Source organism: Tupaia chinensis, unplaced genomic scaffold (genome assembly GCF_000334495.1).
Source record: "Tupaia chinensis unplaced genomic scaffold, TupChi_1.0 Scaffold000317_1, whole genome shotgun sequence".
In the NCBI taxonomy this organism is placed as follows: domain Eukaryota; kingdom Metazoa; phylum Chordata; class Mammalia; order Scandentia; family Tupaiidae; genus Tupaia; species Tupaia belangeri.
Window position 1 is genome coordinate 3,013,062 of NW_006159810.1, and position 14,110 is coordinate 3,027,171.

Here is a 14,110-nt window from a genome sequence, read left to right on the forward strand (position 1 = left end):
TAAAAAAAGCTCCAAAAAAAAAAAAAAAAAAAGAGAGAGAGAGAGAGAAAAGCAAAGCAAAGGGGAGGGGGAGTCTAGAGGTATCCAGAAGGCACCATGAGAACGCGCTTGGCGCTCAAGCATAGATTGAGGTCACCAAGGGAGGGCAAGGAGTGCAAAGAGAAGGGACAAAGGGCCTCAGAAGGCCTGCGCTGCAGCTGCCCCCCTTAGTTTATTCATTCAGTCATTCAGCCATTCAAAAGCACTTACTGAGCACCAGTATGCCCACTTTATCCCACTTCTGGGCTGAATATAGAGCATAGCTATATAAAACGGGGACTGTGGCCAAGTTGATTAGGAAGCTAACACACATTCTATAAAAACATACAACAGCAAGTGAGTTGGCACCAAAATAACTCAGAGGCCACGCTGGGTGTTTGTATCACACCTTTAACTGCAGTTTGGAATGAAATGAAGCAGAATATTGACAAATGAAAGTTTCGGGGAAGTCTTAAAAATATGAATGCAAAGCAGGTGGGGATAACATTAAAATAGTTCATCTAAAAATAGTCTAATTCCACCAGTGGCCAAAACCTATTAGGTTTCGCGTTCATCTGGGTCCACAGTTCGTCTGTTGCCTCCTTTGACTTTAGGGGGGCAAGGCTGGGAGAGAAGAGGGCCTCCTCCACCATCTTTACACTCAGCCGTGCCCTGGCCCATCATTGGAAGCCGAGCCCAAGAACTGAGTTTCAGGGACCAGGAAGAAAATGTTGAACATGGAACTGAAGGTCTTTAAATCCCACTTTTGGTTTCTCTCCCTTCAAACAAAATTAGAACCTAAAAGGGGTCATGCCTAAGATTCCCAAACGCTGACGCAACCAGGTGGGGCAGCCCTCCGAACTACAGTTCTGGAAGCCATACGGCCAACCGTGGGTTTGAGTCCTTGCCTGGGCAACCTGAAATGCACATGCCTGGGCAAGCACACATGTGTACCCCAGATCCTAACAGGCTGGAGGACTGGAGAAAGGGAACAGGGTATGACCCAGCCCTCATATAGAGGGTGCTTCTCTCTTTCTCTCCTTCTCTCTTTTCCTCTCTCCCCTCTCTCTCTGTCTCTGTCTCTCTCTCATGCCTGTGCATATACTCTCTATCACTTTAAAAAGAAAACAGCATTTACTTGGCATCTCTTGGAGACCAGCTGTGCACATAACTAGGCCAAGGGGACATAAAAGAAATTGAAGCAAGGTCCCGATGTGGAGAAGCTCACCTCACACTCACCTGTACCACGGCAAGGGTCCCAGAGCCAAACTCCATCCTCAAAGCTCATCCATGAGTCCGACAAAGGCACAGCTGCCAGGAAATTGCACTGCAGAGGGGAGACAGTAGGATCAGAACCCAGGCAGGGAACAGCAATAGACAAGTCCCATGGCTGAGGCCTGCTCTACAGGAACTGCCTCCTTAGAAAGGGCCAGGCCCAGCATCCTGGGTTTTTCTCCACTGGACTCTGCACTCCTGCTGTCCTGATCATCTCACAACTGACCAGAGTGGGGTGTCTGACTGGCCAGTGACCTAGACCCCAAGGCCCTGTGTGAACAGCTGGGCTGGGCCCTCACTTCTCCCTTGTGGCACTGAGAGCCGTGCATGACAAAGTCCCACTCAGGTGAGCATCACCATGAGCATCACATTCTCACCTGTTCTGTTTTCACACCTGCTCTGTTCACAGTTCCCTTCTGATAATTCAGAGGAAGCCAGACAGGCCGTATGTAGCCACAGGCAAGAGGAAATGAATACAGAGAAAATCAGAGAGGAAGCTGATGGCAAGATAGGACGGGGTAGACACAGAGTGGCCGAGGAACATGGAGGAGCCTGGAACGAAGACTTTCAGGAACACCAGAGTCTCCGAGCCAGGCAAGGTCAGAGCTGCCCTCTAGCCCCTCCTCGCTGAGGCCTGGTCCCACCCAGCTCCTGCCTTAGCTATCCATGTGATGCTCGGTAGTGCTCCACCTGGAACATGACCGAACTTACCAAAAAGCCCCTTGCTGGGGTGCTTGGGAACTTCTGTTCTGCAAACAATGAGCCAGACAGCGGTTTTGCAAGAAGTACCCTTTCTCCACTGAGCTCCAAAGACCCCAACATGATGCAGTCCCAAGGAGACCAGTGGCCTCCCTGCGAGGGACCAAGGATTTTCACTTTCTCGGACCCATTTGCTCCCTTGGGGACAAAGAGGGTGAATGTATTGCTGTTTTGCTGCAGGACACATCATATCTTTTGTTCGGTTTGTGTTTTTTTTTGTTTTTTGTTTTTTTTTTTCATTTTTACTAATCAATTTGCAGAAGTTTGGAGGCAGCAATGTGGCGCAGTAGAAACTAAAGTAGAACAGGTGACACAACTTGTACCTTTCTTAATTAGCTGTGTGAGACTGGCCGAGTAATTTAAGGCTATGTCCTAGTTTCTCATCAGAAATACAGGACAGGTGATATTTGTCCTCTCCGCCTTGCAGATTTCATAGGAAGATCACGTGGGACATAGGCATAAGAAGCCTAAGAAATGCACGTAGAAAAGCTATATTGTTTCATAAAATGTGAACAAGAACAGGAGCAACGGGGAGTGGGATAGTCCACCTCAACCAGCAGAGAAGCCCTTCCACCCTCCCTCCAGCAAGCCTGCAGTCCTCAGCACTAGAGAAGCCCAACGATCAATGTCTGAAGAACCACATCCCCCTGCAACCCACCCCAGAAAAAACTTCTCTGTGGCCTCCTGCCTACATAACAGTTGCTGTTAATTCCTCAAAGGACATTAGTAGAATCGGAGTTTGCTCCCCTCCCCCCTTTTTTCTCCTCTATCTCCATTCTCTATAGATAAATACAGAGATCAAGGTAGACACAGAGATAGATGAGATAGAGATAGAGCTGGATAGATAGAGGTATAGGTATAGATGCAGCTATAGATATAGATCCAGCTGGAAATATCAGGACTCTTCCAGCTTCAGGTAACCACACAACCCAGCTGAAAAAGTTTGTTCATTTCGTGGCACATCGGCATCATGAAAGACTCCCTGCACTGGCTGATGTCCTCGGGCTCTCGGCCACAAGGTCCCACAAGGGCTGCTTCGGCACCACATGGCATTTTCCCTCCAACCACATCCAAAAGCAGGAGGGAAGATTTTTCTCAAGTGTCTCTTTATTAGGGCAGGAAACATCCAGGAATGCCCCCCTCCTCACAAACACATGTGTCACATAGACCCAGCTGCAAAAGGATCTGGAAAAGATGCTCAGACCCTCTGGAGGGAGAGGGAGTGAGCCCTTCCAGCAAGCAAGGACAGAGGCGAGAAGACAGCAGGGAGGGGACCGCTGTACGGCTGCTGAGAGGGTTCAGGTACAAGAATGTAGTTCATGGGAACCAGCAGTTAGCGTAATGGCTATGTCGCTGGACTCCCACGTAGTCGACCGCAGTTCGTGTCCCGGACCCGGTGGCTTAAAACTCACGCCGGGCGCGTGTGCGTGCGTGCCCAAGATCCCGAGAGGAGAATGGAGGAGAAGGGATTGCGGCGTGACCATCCCCCCTGGGGGGTGATTTCTCGCTTTCTGTCTCTATGTCTCTCTCTGTCTGTCTGGCGAGAGCACGCGCCCTACAGTGAAAATCTCTCAAAAAAAAAAAAAAAAAAGAAAGAATGTAGTTCATTCTTGCCAAATGTAGCAGGAGATATTGACTGGCCTCCAAAATCACTGTGGTGGCTGAAGCCACCTTAAAGTCACCCTGCAGAAGTAGGCCACCAAGGAAGCGGCCATGTTGTCTGTGCTCAGAAAGCCGAAAGCTGCACACTGCACGGCTGCCCTCAGGAAGTCACCCGCCATGCTGCTGTCAGCCATGACTATGCAGTGTCTTCTGTGGTCCAGGCCAGCTCAACACGTGGCCCACCCTGATTATTCTCCCAAGTGTTATTATTGCTAGAGGGCACGTGTGCTTACCAGGAAGAGAGAGAGGGAGAGAGTGACAGAGCGCACCCCTCAGTGGGTGTGGTCATGCTGCAATCCTTTTTACTCCATTTCTCCATCCCATCGGGACTTGGCAATGTACACACACATGCGCCTCCACTAGAGCCGAGATTTGAACCATGTTTGGCCATTTGGGATCCTGCTCCCTGTGCATAGAAATTAACTGCATTACAGGGCCAGCCCCCACCCTGCCTCTTGACACCCTCAGGCCAGGCAGAGTCTGGGTACAGATTTTTGCTTGGGCTACTACAGAAAAAACACACCTCTCAGCTGAATTTTCCAGCAGAATTTTGCCCAGACCTCAATTCAGCAGTCCAGGCTTCACAGGTGAGCCCCCAAGGCCCAAGGGACAGAACCAAATCACAGCAGAATTCACAGCTGCAAGGGAGTCTGGGAAATGTAGCTGTTAGTTTCAGTCCCCTGCCACACAGGAAGGTACACCAGGAGAAGAACAGAGAACACTGAGTTCCAGCACCGTCAAATTCACCACAACAGCCAACCATGTCCGCCATGCTCTTCTGCGAGCTGTAGCTTCACACTTTAATTCGGGTCAGTCCATATGCTGAAAGGGAGAGAGGGGCTGACCTATGCCTGATCCCAAGGGTGCAGCACACAATGTTGAAAGCACTAGGTTAAGTGAAATAAGGCAGACACAAAAGGACAGAGACTTGGCTTACCTGAGATATCTAGGATAGTCACATTCATAGGCGGAAAGTGGATTGGAGGTTACCAGAGGCTGGAGGGGAAGGGGAGAGTGAGGAGTAAGTGCCTAGGGTAACAGAGTGTCTGTCAGGGGTGATGACAAAGTCATGGGACTAGACAGCAGTGACTGTGCACCGCATTGTGAAGGTAATTAATGTCACTGCATTGTACACTTGTAAGTTGTTAAGTGGCAAATTTGTTTTTAATTTCCAGAGGGTATATGCATTCGCCAGAGAGAGACAGAGGCAGAGAGAGAAAGCAAGCACCCCACAATGGGCATAGTCATGCCACCATCCCTTCTCCTCCATTTCTCTAGCCTATTAAATTTGGGGCAAGCAATACATACATGACTAGGATGTTTTCCAAGCTGCTAGGGCAGAGATTGGAACCCTGGTTGGCCATCTGGAAATCTAGCTCCCTTAACCACTAGGCTGTGAGGCTAGCCCAAGATGGCAAATTTTATATAGTATATATTTTACTACAATTTAAAAAATTAATACTGTAGTATGTAAAAAAAAAAAAAAACTATTGAATTATACCTTAAATAGGTAAGTCATGTGATATGTGAATTATGTCTCATTAAAGCTCTTCATTAAAAACAGATATTTAGGGGTCAGCAGGTGGTGTGGGGGTTAAGGTTGCTGGACTCCCACATGGCCGACCATGGTTCCAGTCCCAGACCTGACGACTTGCTTTCTCACTTCCCCTCTCTTTCATCTTTCTCTAGTGAGCACACATGCCCTACAACAAATTAAAAATAATAATAAATTAAATTAAATAAATAGTATTTAAATATATATATATATATATTTACTATCATTGTTTAGTCTGGGGCAAATTCAAAGACCTGCCTGTCTAAATTCGATGAAGAGGATTCATTCTCCTTCTGAAGGCTCTTTCTCTTCAACACAATTTCATGGCTCCATTTGGATCTTTATCGTGGTTTGCGTTCACTCCCGACAACTATTCCCCACTCCTCCAGCCTGGCTGAGCACTGCACACCAGATTTTCCAGAGGACTAGGAGCTTCCACTCCCCCGCTTAGGGTGGGAATATAGCTACTTGGTTCCCTTTTGGGAGCCTGCATCCCCTCTCCTGCTTCATTCTCCACCCCACCATGCACGCGGCTACAGCCACTCTGCCTGTGTCATCATTTCCTAATGTGTCACGCCCAGGCTGTTGCTTCTGGGCCTGCCTTGCCAAATGAATTTTACCACAACTCTTTATGGTGTTGTTAATCCCATTGTGTGAACCATGTGTCACCAGAAGTGGGCTCCTGTCACTAGGGTGTAAGACAAATTCCACAATGTCCCAAAGCATCGGTTAAGGAATACAAGAGGGTCTTTCAAAAAGTTCGTGGAAGGTGCATCTTATGAAAAAAATATACATAGATCTCAATGATAATGTTTGCACTAAAATAAACTCATACTTTAATTCCATTTGTCCATGAACTTCTTTTTGGGGGGAGAGGTTTTGCTATAGGGTACATGCATTCACCAGAAAGAGACAGAAAGCGAGAAATCACCTCCCCGGGGGTGGGAGGGGAATAGCCACACTGCAATCCCTTCTCCTCCATTCTTCTCTCGGGATCTTGGGCACATGCGCACATGCGCCCAGCGTGAATTTAAGCCACCAGGTCCAGGACTCAAGCTGCGGTTGACTACATGGGAGTCCAGCAACATAGCCATTATGCCATCTGCTAGTGCCCTGTCCATGAACTTTTTGAAGTCCCCCTCAGACACTTTATCAGGGAAAGGACATGTGTGCCATGCAAGGATCTGCAAAATAAGTGAAGGCAGAGGTGCCTGGACCCACCCATCCTCCCACCGGAGAGCTGCAGGCACCATGGAGCTACTGGGCCCCACATGGGTCTGTGTAGCAGTGGGGGCCCTAGCCTACCCATCGCTCCTCCTTACATGCTTTACTACATGGGCAAAAACAAACCTGACAGTGGTGCCAGACAGCCTGGGTTTGCCAGCTCTTTACAAATGTTGTCTGAAATGCCAACTGCCCAGACCTTGGGCCATGGGACAGTGGAGACTGTCTTGTCAGAGAAAGAAACGCTGGTCCCTGGGGCTAAGTTCAGATGTCTCCCACTTGGAGGGAGAAGATGGGAACCTTCTACCCAGGCCCACTTAAGGCAATGCCAAGCAACCTAGAGAAAGCACCAGGGTTGCTTTGGACAATTCCGCTCATTGCACCACTTGAGGAAACTGAGGCTCAGAGGCTTTAGGACGCTTGGGCAAGAGCACATGCCTAGTCAACAGTGGAGCCTAGATTCTGGATCAGGCTTTTCCATCATGCTGTGTTTCACAAGCATCCTCGCCACCCAGGACATGGTCCTTGCTGTGTGCAGGGCCTCAGGCTCCCTCAGTGGTCCCACAGAGTCAGCTGTAAGCATCTCAAATTTCTGTGTGGTAGGGGATCCTACCCCGTCAGTTCTCCAGGATGACTGGAACCAAGAAAAAGCCTTGAACATACCAACGACACAAGTTCATTTGGGGCTGCCTTATCACCTAAAATGTCTAGATAGCAGGGTAACTTTTTCTTTTTAAGTTTTATTGCACAGTTTCTAGTGCTAAAGGCAAACCCAGGCCCCAGGGTAGGGGGGGCCGCCTATACTTACTTAAGTAAGTACAACTATCATTAACACCGCATCTCCGTTTTCCCAGGACAACAGACACACTGGCTCCACACAGAGAATAATAAGCCCCTGCAGTGGGGTGTGTGTGTGTGTGTGTGTGTGTGTGTGTGTGTGTGTGTGTGTGTGAGAGAGAGAGAGAGAGAGAGAGAGAGAGAGAGAGAGAGAGAGATTCCTTGGTGGGGTTTCAGGTTGAAAAGCCTGGTAGAAAAATTAAACAAATGTATCTTTGCTTTGAAAAAAAAACGCCCGCGGGGGGGGGTGTGTGTGTGTGTGTGTGTGTGTGTGTGTGTGTGTGTGTGAGAGAGAGAGAGAGAGAGAGAGAGAGAGAGAGAGATTCCTTGGTGGGGTTTCAGGTTGAAAAGCCTGGTAGAAAAATTAAACAAATGTATCTTTGCTTTCAAGGGATTTGGTGCAATTTGGTTATGGTCAGTCCATGTGGATTAAAGAGAAATTGTGCACCTCTAAGAAAAGGCAAGAGAACACAGAACAGTTTATATCTTGCACTTGCTGGAATTTGAAAGTCAGATATCTGAGTATAGGGAAATCCCAAAAGTACTTTAAACACACACAGAATCATGAGATGAGAAATCTGTCTTTGCTGGCCTGGGTGAGGAGGTTTCAAGATGTGTTTCTCCCCCTCTCCTTTGCTTCTTCCCAGTCTTGGGCAGGGTTCTACTGCCCCATTTGGCTCTAGTACTGGCCTTGAGGCTGTCAGAAATCTCTGAGCCTTGCCCCTAAGGATTCATGTGTCCCACGAACTGACTTCCATCACGGTGACATTCTTTGAATTCTGTTGTTTGCTGGAAATCTCTTGCTGTCAAGAGAAGTTGTTGAAGTGACAGCTTTGGGGGCATTGGCGCTATCTCCTCTACAGCTGTGGCCATGTGAGTGCTGAATGTAAACACAGTGTCTGCCGTGGGAGAAAGCCCTGGCAGGAGACTGGAGGCTGTGAGGTAAGGATGGCATTCTAAACAGCACGGAGGCATTTGGACTTGCAGCCCAAGAAATTCTGGAGGATGTGCTAATTGCTGCCGGCTACCGTGGATACAGGGACACAGGGACGGATGGCCTGAGAGATGACAGGTGACCCAGAAGTCATCTCTAGCATGGAGACATGGACCCACCCAGAAAGCAGGTAGCCAGAGGAGGAGCCCATGGGGCTCCATAGTGACCTCCTGGTCGTCAACCTTATTCCCTTCACAATGGTAGAAAAGAGTCAAAATATTTATAAAGGCAATTCATTTCTCTAGTGTGTTGGTCTGGCTCAGTTTGCAAGTCTAGGGACAAGGCCTGCTGTCTGGGATGTCAGAGAGCTAAGATTCCATTCTTTAATCATCCTTATTTTTAGGTGTGGGGATAAGGGAGTTAAATTACTCTGCTCTCATCCCCTCGGGCTGAGATCCATCTGCTCCTAAGAATCTTAATGGAAAGGCTAGGCCTGCCTTTGTCTTCTATAAGCTCTATTTTGGAGGACTAGGTATTCATCAGACTACCTTTAAATCATCTGGATTTGCTAACCTTTTTAATAATCTTGTTATTTTTCCCTCTTGAGCTTCATCTTCTCCGGCATCGTCATTTCTCCCCAGATCACTCAAGTTCCCCCACCTGCACACCTACTACCTAGGGAATGTTGTTTCAAAAGTCATCTTTCCTTTAATAGATAACTGCACAGAACAGCAAGGAGGCTCTTGGGGGAGGTGGGGTATTATGCTCGTCATGGAATTTGGAGAGCAAGCTCATGTTTGGGAATTCAGCAGTCAGCAAAGGTGTCGGGCCTTTTTTTGGAGACCTGTCAGGCCTCAGTTGAATATCAGAATACACTCCTGATCTGCCTGTGGTTTTCTTTAGTGATTTTGACCTTTCCAGAAGGGCGTGTCACAATGGCAAGCTTCCCATTGGCTCAGCAAGCCTTGCTTGGGATAGGATGAGTAATTATGTCTTTTCTGGCTTCCCACCCCAATCTGATGAGCATACTTCACCTAAGCAGGGCCAGCAGGAACTGCCTCAGACTCTGCATCCCTTCGTTCGTTAAGAAGCTTGTTTGATTAGATAGTAAATGTTCACATGCTAAAGGGACTCTGAAAGTGTTGACAGATTCAAATTCTCCCTCCCCTTCTCTGCTTTCTCCTCTCCACCCCCTTGCCTCCTCCATTCCCCATCTTTCTTCTCCCTGATCAATTTATGGGATAATGATACGTTGATTTTTATTTTTATTTTTTAAAGAAATATGTATCTAATTTTATTTATTACTGTTATTATTCCATTTTACCAGAGAGAGTGAGGGGGAGAGTAAGAAAGCAAGCCACCAGGTCTGGGACTCGGACTGTGGTCAGCCATGTGGGAATCCAACACTTTAGCCACCACGCCACCTACTGGCTCCCGTTGATTTTTCTTATTAAAAAATTAGTATTTTTTATTTTATTTATTATTAATATTATTTTTATTTGCTATAGGGCATGTATGCTCACCAGAGAGAGACACAGAGAGAAAGTGATAAAGCAAGCCACCAGGTCTGGGACTTGAACCACAGTCGGTCATGTGGGAGTCCAGAGCCCTAACCACCATGCCACCCACTGGCCTGATACCTTGATTTTTCAATCATCCTTTTTAACTTTTCATTTAGTGTCACACGGTTGAACTCATGAGGGATGGGATGGTGGGAGAGGGCTGGAGGGAAGTGAGCTATGGGCTAGTCTGAGAGCCATGGAGATGGGAATACTGGAGGCAGGGTAACCTGCCCAGTGAGGGAAGAGAAGATGCTTCCTGGAGTGGGAATGACCAAGGCCTGGCTCTTGGGATGAGCAACTAGGATGAAGTTGGCTCTGGTGCTCATGGCAAGTATGAGCCCAAAACCTTGCTGACTCCTATCCTCGTCCTTCCCATTAGATCAGTGCTTCTCACAAAGTTTTGGCCACGGAACCTTTACCTGAAACCAAATGTAAGCAGAATCCCACCATGTAGAGCAGAAGGACGCTGAGCAGCTGGGGACAGGGGACGAGGGAGTGCAAGGAAAGGAATTCCTCCTCAGTCTCTCCTTTCCCCACCCTCTGTCCCTACACTACTCCCTGCAGACATGCTGAGAAGCACTGTGCCCCCAGATCATGCAGCCTCCTTTAGGCAGGACGCTGTAACACTAGCCTTCCCCACCCCCACTCCTCCCTTCCCCCAGCTAGAGAGGAGGACAGATGCTCCCAAGGAAATGAGATGAAATTCAAGCAAGAGACATTCTTAGGGGCTGTTTACTTGGTGTTCTATGCCTGACAGGTTCTGGTGTGCCCTTGGCTGAGTCATGCCTCTGCCAGGCCAGCAGCAGCGCCAGGAAAGAAGGCTGGCATTGATGGCAGGGCTGTGGGGGCCAACGCGTGGTATCTGATGCCTGCCCTCCAGCTTGCCCCGACCCTTCCTTGACTGATTCCTGGCCCTGCTGTTTGGGGTTTCCTCATGCCTTCTTACTCCTTCTGTACTGGGGCTGCATCAGGGAAGCAGCTCAAATTACACAGTAGGGAATTGGGGAAGGAGGAAGATAGGGAAATGTTGACACCCGAGAAAGTCCTGCTTTTAAAGGACATCTGGGCAGCACTTAACAAGCCTCAGCAGAGCGGGGAGTAGACACTGCATCCCTTTCTACTTAATCACAGAAGCTTGCTTGACCAAACAGTCCAGGTGGTGACATCTTGGTATCTCCTGGGGCACTAGGAGTGTGGACTGTGCTGGCTCTGGGGGCAGGAGCCAGGATCTGCTTCCAGCTCTGCCACCATCAGCGATTCCACCCTGAGTGAAGGTCTTGACTCCTCAAACTTGACCTATATATATATATTTTTTTATTTTTATTTCTTTTTAAAGAGAGATTTTTGCTATCGAGTGTGCGCTTGCTGGAGAGACAGAAAGTAAGAAATCACTCTGTAGGGGGATGGCCACACTGCAATCCCTTCTCCTCCATTCTTCTCTCTGGATCCTGGGCACACATGCGCGCACACACCCGGCATGAGTTTTAAGCTGTTGGGTCCAGGGCTTAAACTGTGGTCAACTACATGGGAGTCCAGCGATGTAACTATTACACCCTCTGCTGGTCCCTGGCCTACATTTTCAATGAAATAAAAACATGGCTTCTCAGGTCTCTTCCACCTCTGCCTTCATGTTTAACAGGTTACTGATGGTTACCACTAAGGAGCCTGGGAAGTGTCGGTGAAGTTGCCCTCCACATGGTCCTGTGTGTTGAATGGAATTGGCCTTGTAGCCCTGCCCAGGGTTACCTGGAATAGAGAAGATTCCCAGGCCAAAAGTAATCCATATGCTGGACCAACAGAGGCTAGCCACTGGAAGGTGACTGGTAGCCACTCTACCCCCTCACTGACACTGGCCAGATCCTGAGAGCCTCTCCTGCTGGAAAGACGCATATGAGATTCTTAGACACAAACTGGAGCAACCCAGGAAGACAGAGTATTCTGAAGGAGGACTGCCATTGTTCCATGTCCTCTAGGTACACCCAAGGCCAGCTTGGGGAACACAAGGACCAGCACAGCTCTGTCGTTGTCACTGCCCGGGGAGAGCCAGGCCTATCTTGCCCTTACAACCCGAGAGCACCTAGAAAGGATCATTCCATGATGTTATGTAACTAGGTCACATCGGGTAAGGCCCAGGTCTTAACCACCTGGGCTGTAAATTGGGTGTTGGGCATTACTGGTTGTCCCTAATCCCACATATAGGACTAATTCTATGTGGGTCAATGGAGGAAAGACTTCAAAATCAGGATCCCTGAAAAGTTTATGACTGACTAATAAGCTGATCTTGAGAAAGCTGCTTAACCTCTGCCTCAATTTCCTCAGCATTTAAAGGGGACAGTATTGTTCAATCCACATGCATCCTGTTCTCCCCTGGTAGAAAGAAATCAACTACAGCCATGTACATGTACACTTAGGAACCTCCCATGTCCTAGATAAATAGTAATCCTTAAAACCCAGTCACCAAAGAGTACAAGTTAGCCTCTCTGTGCCTCAGTTTTCTCATCTGTAAAGTGAGGATAATAATAGCACCTATGAGTACATTGAGCTCCATAGAGACAGCGCCGGGGCAAGTGAGAGGCAGTCGGGCGCCGGGTGACTCTGTGCCTCGTGAAGGAAAGATAACTAGACATGGGCAAGGGAGAGCCTAAGAAGTCGAGAGGCAAAATGTCATCGTACGCATTCTTTGTGCAAACTTGCTGGGAGGAGCACAAGAAGAAGCCCCCAGAAGCTTCAACTTCTTGCTTCAACTTCTCAGAGTTTTCTAAGAAGTGTTCAGAGAGGTGGAAGACCATGTCTGCTAAAGAAAAAGGAAAGTTGGAAGATACGGCAAAGGCAGACAAGGCCCGTTATGAAAGAGAGATGAAAACCTATATCCCTTCTAGAGGGGAAACAAAAAAGAAGTTCAAGGATCCCAATGCACCCAAGAGGCCTCCTTTGGTTTTTTTCTTGTTCTGTTCTGAATATCGCCCCAAAATCAAAAGAGAACAACCTGGCCTAACCATTGATGATGTTGCAAAGAAATTGGGAGAGATGTGGAATAACACTGCTGCAGATGGTAAACAGCCTTAGGAAAAGAAGGAAAAATACAAAAAGGATATTGCTGCATACCGAGCTAAAGGAAAGCCTGATGCAGCAAAAAAGGGAGTTGTCAAGGCTGAAAAGAGCAAGAAAAAGAAGGAGGAGGAGGAAGACAAGGAAGCTGAAGAAGATGAAGAAGGGGAAGATAAAGAGGATGAAGATGAAGATGATGATGAATAAGTTGGTTCCAGCGCAATTTTTTCCCCTTGGCTATAAAGCATTTAGCCCCCTGTACACAACTCACTCCTTTTAAAGAAAAAAACTGAAACATACGGCTGTGTAAGATTTGTTTTTAAACTGTTCAGTGTCTTTTTTGTATAGTTAACACACTACCGAATGTGTCTTTAGATAGCCCTGTCCTGGTGGTATTTTCAATAGCACTAACCTTGCCTGGAGTCGTAAGTTGGCATGGAAATTTAAAGCAGGTTCTAGTTGGTGCACAGCACAAATTCGTTATATACGGGGATGGTAGTTTTTTTCACCTTCAGTTGTCTCTGATGCAGTTTTTATGAAATAATTGTTCTATTAACTGAATACCACTCTATAATTGCAAAAAAAAAAAAAAAGTTGCAGCTGTTTTGCTGACATTCTGAATGCTTCTAAGTAAATACAATTTCTTTTATTAAATAGGTAAATAAATAATAACACCTACTTCAGGGCTGTTAATTAAGTGGATGGATGTCCAGTGCTCAGAACAGTGCCTAGTGTACAGTAGATGCTCAAAGAATGTCTATAATTATCACCAGCACCCCATTTCTCTGGCCAGAAGTACATGCTGTGGGTTCCACAGCCCTCCTGTGTGCACGGGTGTGAAGCATGTACCGTGGCCTCAGCATTCTTGTGAGGAAGCTTGCGAGTCCAGCACCCCTCCTCCAACAGGTGGTGCATGGCCTCCTCTTCAGCTGTGGGTCTCTGTGAGACCTTGTGCAACTTCTTCCTTCCCAAGACTCTCAATTTCTCCCACAGAAGAGACAGACGATCAGAATGGCCTGTCCCACACACAGTCGTGTGGATTAATTGTGGTTTCCCAGAAGAAGCCCTTACTCCAAGATTTCTTGGACGTACACTCACTCTAGAGGGGACCAAGAGCACACAGGTCAGACTCAGAAAGAGAAGCCGAGGAAATAATCAGGACCTGAAAAGCTCCTTGGGAGGATATGGAGACTTATTTTTGCTCTAAATATTTTTTTAAAAGAGACTCCTCAACTT

General features: G+C 47.6%; 1 pseudogene; it reads left to right on the plus strand.

Annotated features, from left to right (window-relative positions):
* The first annotated feature begins 12,451 nt into the window (after positions 1-12,451).
* Positions 12,452-13,081, plus strand: LOC102478433 (high mobility group protein B1 pseudogene; annotated as a pseudogene).
* The last annotated feature ends 1,029 nt before the right edge of the window (positions 13,082-14,110 follow it).